The sequence below is a fragment of the Chenopodium album genome, chromosome 10 (assembly GCF_948465745.1).
Source record: "Chenopodium album chromosome 10, dcCheAlbu1.1, whole genome shotgun sequence".
Lineage (NCBI taxonomy): Eukaryota > Viridiplantae > Streptophyta > Magnoliopsida > Caryophyllales > Amaranthaceae > Chenopodium > Chenopodium album.
Window position 1 is genome coordinate 40,474,197 of NC_137843.1, and position 10,349 is coordinate 40,484,545.

Genomic DNA, 10,349 nt, shown 5'->3' on the forward strand with positions numbered 1-10,349 from the left:
CCAAATCTCCCTCAACGGAAATACCAGTATAATATGTATAATTATACCGTAGAGATAGACTTGGGCGTATTACCGCCGCGTGATTACGCAAGGCTACTCAATAACAAAACTTGCAGCGGAAACTCAACTTTCTTTTATTAATACTTATAAAAATAGTAACATTGTTACGAGTACTCAAAATAAAGACACAAGACCAACACTTCCTAATCTAGGTGAAACCATTCCCGGAACTCCATATGCTCAATTATTCACTCCACCTGAAAATAGTCAACACTGCTTACCATTACGGTAAACATGGCGAACCAAAACAAATAAGAAATACGGATTAGCAAAATATGCTAAGTACGATAAGTGCAAGATAATGTAAACTCAATTTATTTGCAAACATGCTTTTAAAAATCAATTCCAATAATTAATCTAATAATTTCAAACTCATTATTCTAAAATCGATTCCAATGATTCAACATTCAAAATAATAGTTAATAAAACAATTCCTTTATTAAGAACCAATTTCTTTTACACTACAAGAAAAACATTTATTTGCGGCGGTTAAAAATGATTTATTTGCTGCGTTTTTGGAGGGGCAGCAAACGCCAGGGCAGCAAATCAATTGAATAATTTGCTGCGGTAACAACCGCAGCAAATCAATCAATTTATTTGCACCAGTTAATGCCATTAACCCCTGCAAATTAATATTTTTTTACAATTTAAATATTTGGGTTTTAATTTATCAAACCTGCCAATTTGATATTCAACTTATAAAATATAAAAGACTGAAATGTTATTTGCAATTGTAGAAAAAAAATTATATTTCTATTAATAATAGCCTGTAAAAGTACACTTTCATAAAAATAAAAAAAAAATATTACAATTGGACAACATTAGACATTTCAGTAACTTAACATAATACAAGAGGAGCACAACCACAACGACATTAGCAATAGACAATATTACAAACTCTGAGATCTAATGGACAAAGAAGTATCGAAGGCAACAGCAGCAATGGTGTCAATTGGGCAACAACAGCTAGGGCATCGAGCAGGCAATAGATAGCATTGAGTAGGTAGCAAGGCCAGCAACAGCAACAGAAGTTACAGCACGAGCAGCAGCAGCAGTACGAGCAGCAGCAGCAGCAGCAGTACGAGCAGCAGCAGCAACAGTACCAGCAGTAGTACCTTTGAGATAGAAGATAGAAGCACCTACCTTTTGTAGATGTTCAATTGCCCTTGAGTGAAGGATTCCACTTGATACTCTCTCAAACACATTCTTTGTCCTGCATCTCTTCTTTCCACTTATACAAACCTATTTTAGCTTTTCTGCAACAAAACCAACTTAACACTTCAAATTCAACCACAACCCTATACTTAAAAAATACAACAGTAGCAGGAGAAACAAATATCCAAAGCAACCCAACTCAAAAATTTCAATTCAATTCCAATATGAAAGCATAAAAATCTTGGCAAAACAAATAAAACCTTCTTTAATAATATGAAGTACTAATTCACCACCAAAATAAACCTATTTAATCACTACAACAAAAACTCCACAATTAGATAACAGTCATAACACACTTACACCCAAATAACTTTCAAATTAAAGAAACTCTTACAAAGAAGCACATATATAGATATATTCTATTACAATTTTATACCATTAAAAAATGGGGTGACAAATATAATACTTTGTATTGCATATCTTCATCAATTCGGGCACAACAAGGTTCCAGTGATGATTAGCTTCGCCAATTAATCTTACTTGAACTAGGAACCATAATAACAAAGGTAAGAAGTGATCTATGACCTTCTGATTTAGTTTTCACAAAAATGAGATATAACACAACAAAAGGATCATATCATTATGTCTACAAGTGAACAATCAGCCTCCAAAGATGCCAAAGGACACAATAAAATGGTTGTATGACAGAGAATTGAAAAACAAGGATGACTACTTATAATCAAATTGAAACATATTACATATGAATGGCGTAAAATTCGAAAACCCATTTAAGAATTGGAAAACCGATTATCTTTTCGAAACTTGAGCACACTAAAACAGTTGTATTCATCAATTTAACCCTTTAGAATTTCAAACATGCTGAAATCAAATTCTTCACAAACTCAAATTAACATTCACCTTCTCAATTATCACAAATAGTAATACCCAAATCGCATAGTGGAAGGGAATTTCTCAAAAATTGCGACTCCCTATTTCGTTCTCAATTAAGGAAATAAAATACTATAAAATTAGTTACCTTAGGCCCTTAGCTTTGAGAGCGATAGTCGGCGAGTGAAGGTGGTGGTGAGCGAGTAGGTTAGCCGTTAGATCAGTGGAGCGGTGAGACTTTGATTGAACCTAGACCCGACGAACGCCGACAAGGGTGACTGGGTGAGTAAGTGAGTGGGTACTCGAGTGAGTGAGTGAGTGAGAAACTAAAAGTGTCGATGAGAGTGAGCGACAAAGTAGAATCTCTGGTGAGGTTAGTGAGCAATCAGCCGGTGAGGATGAGTGAGAGAAGATGAAGATGAAGGTGGAAGAGAGAGAGAGCTTTATGAATGAATTGGTCGGCTAAGGAATAAAGGGGCTAGGGTAAATGTAGGATAATTGATTTGCAGCGGATCAATAGAAAAACCCCTGCTAATTAATAATATTAATAGTACCTATATGTAAAACCGACTTTAATTTGCAGCGAAATGCATAAAATGCAGCAAATTAATAGCAGCAAATTAATTTTTTTCTAGTAGTGTTAATCCAATTCCTCACCCAAGTATGCACACCCCCCAAGTTAGTCTCCTTATATTACAAGGCTATTCTTGAGGAAAGACCCGGTCATACAAAGTCCAAGGCCTTATCAAATAACCAAATCCGCATAGTGGGATTACCAACATGCTTATAAAGCATTAATAATAATTCAATGGTTCAATAAATCCTTTTAATATCCAATAGTTCCAATATAATTCAAAATCCTTTTTCATTAATTCCACATGCTTTCAAAATCAAACCTTGTAAACAAATACTTGAGAATAAAATCTCATATTAATAACTTTTCAAAATCAATAACCCTTCCTAGAAAAACCTTTTATTTAATTCAACAAACCTTTTAAAATCAAATCCTTTATTTAAACATGATAAGTAATTCAAACCATCAAAACATGATTTAAAAATCAATCATTCAAAATACTTTAATTAAAATCAATACCTTCAAACATAATTTATTTCAAAATCATAATTCAAATCAATTTAATTCAATCACCAATCAAATCATGTAAAACATGTTATTCAAACCAATCACTTCCAAAGGTATCTAGCCACCTAAACGTACCTTGATCCTTGATAGAAAAACCACACAAAAAGAACCTCAAGAACCTTGATTCCGAATATCAATCATCACTTCGCACTTTCAAAGTTCAATCACGAATACACCTTGCAAATAACATAACCATAAGGTTATCATAACATAAACTCAAATCTAATGTGCATGGACTATAAAACTCTTTTAAAATAATACTTTAATATAAAATTATAGCTTTGAAATAGGTATTTGTATTTTAGAAAACTAACCATAGAGAAAATAAAGAAATAGGATTAAAGAGAATTGAATTTTCATTGGAAGGAATAGGCAGAACTCGCAGAGCTCATAACTCCTTTAATATAACTCCGAATTGGGTGATTCTTGAGCCTAAGCTCAAGGATTTTTTGAGAGGAACAATCTTCTATGAAACATCAATACCCCAAAAACTGACCAGAAGTGCCCGAAAACTGGCTTCAAAGGTATACGGGATAATATTTGTATGAAAAGAGGAGAAGAAAAGTATGAAAAGGTTTAGGGAAAAGAAGAATAAGAGAGAATAAGAGAATTGAGTTTTGGTGTGAAGAATATGAGAGGTATGACGGGGTATTTATAGGCTAGCTCATGCAAGAATTATGGCAAGAGAATGTGGGAAGAATTATGGTAAGTAGGGTTTAAGAGATTACTTGGAGAAATAAGTAAAAGAATTAAGGAAAGTTTGGATATTAAGGTGATTGTGTATAATTGAATATGGAATGTATGTATGTCATGCAAAATAATAAGGACATTGGAATTACTTGGGGAATAATTAAGAAGAAAGAATGACAAGAAATTTGATGATTAGATATTAAAAAGATGGAGAAATAGAATTAAGGAAAATAAGAGATTTTAAGGAGATAATTAAAAATATAATTTACCAAAATAAGTCACCCAAAAATCCATCATGGTGGCTTTAGATATTTAGGGAATTAATTTGCTAGTTTTAAGGAATTAAAAATAATTGTGTAAATAATATTTATTGTATAAAATAATTAATTAATAAAATTCCAATTATTCACTAAATAAAATAACTAAGAAAATCAGATTTTCTATACATAGATAATCCGAAAATCATAGTCATTAAATTAGGAATTTTCGGCCATAATAAAATATAATTTTGTTTAATTAAAATATCCGGAATATATATAAATAATCCGGTTTTTAAATAAAATAAATGGATAATAAATCTTATCCAAAATAATGATTAGTTTTCAAAATACTTTTGGCGCCAAAATTCAAATATTATTTTGTCTCCAAATAATAAATTTACTAAAATTCCCTTTTTAGAAATTACTAATTAATTAATTAATTAGAAAATACGTTTCAAAAATACGGGGTATATTATTACAGTTGACTTACCCAATGGTTACACACCTATCGGATGTAAGTGGATTTTCAAATTGAAAACCGACAAAGATGGAAATGTATTCATTTACAAAGCTAGATTGGTAGCAAAAGGTTACAAGAAAATTCATGGCATTGATTATGATGAAACCTTTTCTCCAGTCCCAATACTTAAATCCGTTTGGATCCTCCTAGCGATTGCTGCATATTATAACTATGAAATATGGTAGATGGACGTCAAAACTGCCTTCCTCAACGGGATTTTAGAAGAAACTGTGTACATAACACATCCTGAAGGTTTTGTCGACCATCTACAAGTGTACATGACACATACATGACACATGCTGGGAAAGTGTGTGAGCTTAAAAATTCCATCTACAAGCTAAAGCAAGCAAGCAGAAGTTGGAATCTGCGATTCGATGAAGCCATCAGCAAAATTGGTTTTATCAAGAATCTAGATGAATCTTGTGTTTACAAGAAGGTCAGTGGGACTGACATCGCCTTCTTAGTCTTATATGTCGATTACATATTTCTCATTGGAAACAGCATTCCGATGTTAGAGTCTGTAAACGCCTGGCTTGGAAAATGTTTTTCAATGAAAGACTCGGGAGAGGCTCAGTACATATTGGGTATCAAGATCTATAGGGATAGATCGAAAAGGATGATTGGATTGAGCCAGAGTACTTATATTGATAAGGTACTAGCACTATTCAACATGAAGGAGGCCAAAAGAGGTTACCTACCCATGTCACATGGCATAACCCTAAGACAGAAGTAGTGTCCAAAGACACTTGATGAGTGAGAAAGGATGAATCAGATATCATATGCTTCGCTAATTGGATCGATCATGTATGCCATGATATGTACTAGGCCAGATGTATCGTATGCCTTGAGTGCTACGAGCCAATACCCATCAGACCCAGGAGAGGCGCATTTTACTGCGGCCAAGAATATCCTAAAGTACCTAAAATGGAACAAGGATAAATTCCTTGTATATGGTGGCTCAGAAGAATTAATTGTTGAAGGTTATACCAACGCAAGCTTCCAGAGTAGACAGAGACGATTTTAAATCGCAATCTAGATATGTATTCTATCTAAATGGAGGAGCGTTTTAGTTGGAAGAGTGCCAAGCAGAGCACAACTGCAAATTCTACAACTGAAGTCAAATACTTGGCAGCTGCTGAAGAGGCAAAGGAGGTTGTTTGGATTCGTAAGTTCATTAGTGAACTTGATGTTGTACCCTCTATCAAGGGTCCAATATACCTTTATTGTGACAACAATGGAGCTATTTCTTAGGCCAGAGAGCCAAGGGAACATCAGAAGGTCAAACATGTCAGGTGGCGATTTCACATGATAAGAGAATGGAAATCAGAGGGTGAAATTAGAATTTGTAAAGTTGGAACGGATGACAATGTAGCTGATCCATTTACTAAACCTTTACCTCAAGTGAAGCACAACAAGCACGTTAAGGCGCAATGGGAATCAGGCATGTTGGAGATTGGCTTTGATTTCCCTGTTTAGTGTTTTAATTAATTTTGAACATTTTAATGTAAGACACTAAGAAGAACCATTCAGGTTTTAGAGTAATTTAAATTTCATACAACTTTATCACTCCGTTTTCTATTTAATTGTGGTTTAGGATTAAATAATGAGTCCATTCGATTCTGAGAATATTCAAAATAGGGTATGAAGACCAGTCTTGATAAGGAAACACCTATTTAGTGAACATTAAACATTATAATCGAAAATAATCCCTAATCGAGGTCATTTAAACGATGGACGATTAATGACCACTTGAGTTTAGTGTGTAGTTTGATTTATAGCACCGTTTCTTGTGCTATAAGGACATGATTGTCATGAATCATTTGCACAGGTATTGGTTTAGAACCATACTGGATCGACCTATGAGAATACTTTAAGAGATTTAAAAATCGTCATAAAAATACTTCTCATAATGGCTATCGAAACTTCTTTCCTCGACCATGAGTATTGTGAGTTCGCTTGTTTGAGTACTAGTCCATTTTGATGTTAGTCAAACGTCTGCCGTACATGGAGTTTATAACGGCAACATTCGGGCGGCTAGGTCCTCTTAGTAAGAGAAGCTACATTACAAGACTGGGAATATGATGAGTGTTATTTATGGCACTCATTTAGCTTCTTTTAGGATGATTTTTCATGATTTTTGTATCTCTTTTATTTCCTTTTCTTTAGTTTTGCTCGTATTTTCTTTACTTTGCATTTTGCTTAGATGTTTTCCTATTTTCTTGTTTTTCTAGTTTATTTTGCATTTTCTTCTTTACTTGTTTGATCTTCTTTGATTATAGGAAGTTGGCAATGTTCGAGAGCCTCAAGTGCATTCTTATCAGAGTTTTCAAGCTAAAGGGATGTCCCAGTTTCTCCATTTGAAGCCCAAAAGCAAAGGAGTCCAAGAGCATGTTCTTCAAGGTTGGGCCCTCATACCGTGTGGGCATGAAAGAGTAGTTTCGAAACCCACCAAAAGAGCTCATTCAGAGCTCACGGGATTAATCTCGGCCACACAAGGAAGGCTCCCCTGCTCCCATGGCGCGGGCGCGCGCGAGAGTGGAGCGGCTGCGCCAGGCACCTGCGCGGCCGTGCGCAAGCCTGAAGCGGTCGCGCCTCCCTCTTCTCCCTGTTCCGTACCCATTTTGTTGCGGCCACACAATGGAGTGAGAGGCCGCGCCTTTTGAGGTCTCTTTGGACGTCTAACTAACTTCTTCTTAGTTAGCTTTACTATATATAGATTTCCTTTATTTCTAGAGGGAGGATCATAGAAGTTTTAGACATAACTTTAGCTTAGTTAAGAGTTTCTCTCTCTAGTTTTAGGGTTAGTTTAGGAGTAGATTTAGAGAGAGAAAGTGAGAGATTTCAAAGGTGATGTGAGAGATTGATGATACAAGGGTGACAATTTTGTTGAAGATATTCTCTATTATCAATGAACATTTCTAACTCTATCTCATTTTATTGTTTGGTTTAATTTCATGTTTGTTTGGTTTGATTTTGATGTTTAATCTTCATTAGTGTGATTGTTCTTCATATTTTGTTGATTCTTGATTTCTTTAGTTGTTTATTGATAGATGATGATTCTTGGGTGAAACTTGTATGATTGATTGATTGTGATTAATTTGGGAATTGTGTTGATTGATTGTTGAGATTAAAGTGATTAATGGAAGTTTGCATGTGTGTAATTCGATTAGGCCTTGAGAATTATGCTAGATTGCATTGTAATTGCTAATGACACAACCAATTGATTTAAGAATTGCAATTATCGATTGGTTTGGATGTGATTCTCTTAGTTTGTTATTCGTAGAGACATCTAGCTTAACGATTAGGAGAGCTCTTTGATTCCAATTGATTAATTAGAATGTTTGTCCCAAGTTGTTGCAATTGTCATGATTACTTATTGATCCCCATTCCTAGTGTTTATTTTTTTGGTTGTTTGTTTTTGTTAGATACTAGTGTTACCTCTTTACCATCGACTTCGACCTAGCTTAGGCTCATAATTAAAAGCGCTTGAACATAACCGTTCCTTTGGATTCGAACCTTGACTTACCTCTATACTTGTATTTAGGTTTGTTAAGTGTTTATAAATTTAGTTTGACTTAGGGAGGATTAGTCAACGACCTAGTCTTTTCCCCACGTCAGAATGTCCCCCTACAAATAATAAGGAATATGTCTTTGTTGTTTACAAGGCCTCTCAAAGAGCGAGACTGTGAAAATGCATGGTCGTGCTCGGATGGATTTTAGAAATCATCTATTTATTGACAGTCGGACTCGGATATCGAGAAACACTTCTAGACGTAATAAGGATGACGAATAAATCTTACCTTATAGTTCATGAAGAGACACTAAGCGACTTAGGAAAAAGGCTATACACTAAAAGCACACTCGTCCGGAAGGACAAGTGGGAGATTAATAAGAATGGTGTCCTTCGAACAAGTGTATTATTCCGGTAGAGGGTTCGGAATTATTAGAAAGCTAATTATTCAGTGAGGTCAAGTGATAGCTAGCATGCGCTAGCAGCAGCAACATTAAGCTAGCAGTGGTAGCTAGCTAGCAGCTTATGCATGCTGGCGCGCAGGGCCAGCAAAGGGGAGCTGGGACATGGCGCACTACGCCCAGTAGCAAGCAGCAAGCAAGCTTGTTGGGTTGGTGCGCAACCATGCTCGCTGCTAGGCAGCAGCCATGCCGCAAGCACCAAACGACCAGTAGCAGGCCCAGCCCAACGCACCAAGCGCCAGCATGGCAGCTTGGGTGCCGAGCTTGGTGTAGGTGGCCGGTTATGGGGAGTGCTTGGGGATCAAGTTTGGTCCCCCCTTTTCCCTTGTGGTCCTTACCTAACCCCTCCTCTAAGTGTGACACTTGTTGATTAATTAGTTGTTAGCTATTTAATTTTATTTTTGATTTAAAAATAAAAGGAAAATATTGATTTTACCAACTCTTCCACATTGATAGGAGAGAGGATTTCACTCATGAGTTTCCCTAAAAATACCCAACTTGCAATATGGAAAAACTCACTTGAGTAAGAGTTAGAAAAGGCATCTCCATTGATTAAACCTTTAAACACATAATTACTTGATTATTTTGGTCGGGCTTGGCTAACTTCCAAGCAATTAACCTAGTCGGGGTCGTGTTGCGGGTGGATACCGTAGGAGGTTTTCGCCCGTTGCGAGACTTAAGCTTTCTCAAGTAAGAGCTCGGTTGACGAGCGAAGCACACTTCAAAGGTATTTTCGTCTTTCCTTAATTCTTGTTAATTATGTCTTTTGATTATATTAATTGTGAGGTTGATCTTGGCTCGGGTTTTATTTTCGCGATGAGTCGGACTCATCGAAACCCAACAGGACTTACCTCCTGAAGGCCTTGAACCTCACAGTTATTTGTAAAACGATGAACGTTCCAATGACTCTTGTAGATAATGGGTCAGCAATTAATGTTTGTCCACTCCGAACTACAAGAATGTTAGGGATAAAAGATGAAGATTTATCTCCATCAACGCAAGGCATAAGAGCTTACGATTACACTCATCGTCAAGCTCTTAGGACCATCACCATGAATGTCACGACAGGAGTCATTGAGCATGCTACTACTTTTCAAGTAGTAGATATGAAATCTTCGTTCAACCTATTGTTGGGACGCCCTTGGTTTTATGACCTTAAGGTCGTCCCTTCATCCTTCAACAAACAAGTCAAGTCTATAGTTGGAGGAATTCCTATAACCATCGATGCTTCCCCTATGAGAATCAAAGCAATTGATAAACCAATCATAAATGTGGAGCATGATGAAAACGATGAAGACTTATGGGGCTTTAATGTTGAAGAGGTCTCTTTAATCGAGGAAGATGAAAAGACCCCTCTTCGCTACGACCTCCATTCAAACATGACAGTCAACGCTATCCTTAGAAAATAAGGAAACTTTCTTGGAATGACTCTAGGAAAGAAGAAAGGAATAGCAAAACAAATGGGACTGCCTGGCCTCCCTAAATTAGATACTTTTGGACTTGGTTTGGAACTGACTCCGGAAGATTTAAGCGAGCCCGGGAAAAGTTCAACGCACGGAGAAAGTTTCATACTTAGAAAAGAGCCATCCCAATGGATCACTATCCCCTCACTTTAAATAAACAATTCATAAAAGAGGGTGAAGATTACCCATGCCATGAATTT

At 36.0% G+C, this 10,349-nt stretch overlaps 1 long non-coding RNA gene across 1 annotated transcript; it reads right to left on the minus strand.

Annotated features, from left to right (window-relative positions):
• Positions 1-791: 791 nt before the first annotated feature.
• LOC145563934 (uncharacterized) lies at positions 792-2,605 on the minus strand. Its single transcript, XR_014094687.1, has 2 exons — positions 2,252-2,605; positions 792-1,316 (listed from the first exon to the last, which is right to left on the minus strand). It is a non-coding gene; the product is annotated as an uncharacterized LOC145563934 (long non-coding RNA).
• Positions 2,606-10,349: the final 7,744 nt, after the last annotated feature.